We start from the raw sequence: 1,453 nt of genomic DNA on the forward strand, positions 1-1,453 counted from the left end.
TGAATATCTCTTAAGAGCCTACTATGAAGGAAACTAATATTTTAACTTACCTGGAAAATTTTTTTTTGCAATATTGAGTGTGAAATATGGGTGACTAATTTTCAGTACTATACTATGGTTGATTATTCCAACAAAATGTGTACAAGTATTCTCCCCCTAAGTATTATTTCAAATTTGAAATATATTATTAACTTCATGCATTCATTTTTTTCATTCTTTGTTTATATTTTTCCTACTTCCTAAAATAATTTGAGGTAATTTTACAAGATATGAACACACAGGACCATGAAAATAATGCCAACTTATGATAAATTCTTCTAAGAATTTATATGTGTCTGGAATCTGTTCCATTCCATTAAACATGATGTGCTTTTATTTTTATTTTTATTTTTATTTTTTTGACAGATCCTGCCGCAGGTTTATTTGTACAAATAGCACAGGAGGACACCAGGCCCATGCAGACAGAAGCCCAGGGGTCATTCCAGTCCTTCCGTCCTCACACTGGCAGGCAGAAGCCTCTACACTGGAGCCTTTGTGGGGGCCTGGGCACCTTTGGGAGACTGCGCTGCAGGAGTAGAAACAGGAGCCGGACCCGGGGATGCAGCTGTAGCCTGGGCCTTGGTTTGAGCCTTGGCCTTGGCCTTTGGCCAGCAGAGCCTAAGACCTTTGGCAATGCAGGCACGAGCACATTTCCTGAGGTTGGGATGAGCGATGCAGGCAAGTTGATTGAGCTTGCGGCTGCCGCCCTTTGGGATCTTGGGCTTAACCTCCTTGGGCTTGACAAGGGCCTTGATAGCCTCAGCAAACGCAGTCATGGCCTTGGCATTGTTGACCTGCATCTTCTTCAGGCCCTTCTTGTTGTGCTTCTTGGCAAAGCACATGTTCCTCAGGAACTTGGGGTCTACCCCCTTAAGAGATTCGTATCTTTGTGACCGGGGTTTCTTGATGCCATTTCTGTGCCATTTTCGTGACTGGTTATGCGTGGTGTGGTTCTTGGACTTGGCCATGTCTGCACCAAAGCCCTTGGCTCCCCGAGCACCCATGATGTGCTTTTAAAATAAATCCGTGTATTTTGATTCATTGTCATATTGTAACAGAAGACTGTCAAGTATAGTGGGAAAAAACATGGGCTCTGGAGTCAAAATGCTTGAGTGGGAGTTCCAGTATCCTCATACTAGTCCTTTAATTGAGAGCTATCCAACCTCTCAACTGTGAGATTAAGCATCTCAATTTTTTTTTCTGGAATGAGCCCACCTATAACTAAATCCCAAAAGTAAATAAAAATCTCTAAAGTACAGATAACATTAAACCTTTTCTAATCACCTATTAGATATCATTATCATTGTGAAGAATAAGTGAGAAAACATATGTGAAAGTACTTTATGAATGATAAAGAACCAAATGATTTTATCATCATACTGATAAGGTGGGTTTTTTTTAAGATAATAATATT

The 1,453-nt window shown here is 40.4% G+C and overlaps 1 pseudogene; it reads right to left on the reverse strand.

Moving 5' to 3' along the window:
* Positions 1 to 416: 416 nt before the first annotated feature.
* Positions 417 to 1,037, reverse strand: LOC144305230 (large ribosomal subunit protein eL29 pseudogene; annotated as a pseudogene).
* Between the last annotated feature and the right edge of the window lie 416 nt (positions 1,038 to 1,453).

This window comes from Canis aureus, chromosome 3 (assembly GCF_053574225.1).
Source record: "Canis aureus isolate CA01 chromosome 3, VMU_Caureus_v.1.0, whole genome shotgun sequence".
NCBI classification, from domain to species: domain Eukaryota; kingdom Metazoa; phylum Chordata; class Mammalia; order Carnivora; family Canidae; genus Canis; species Canis aureus.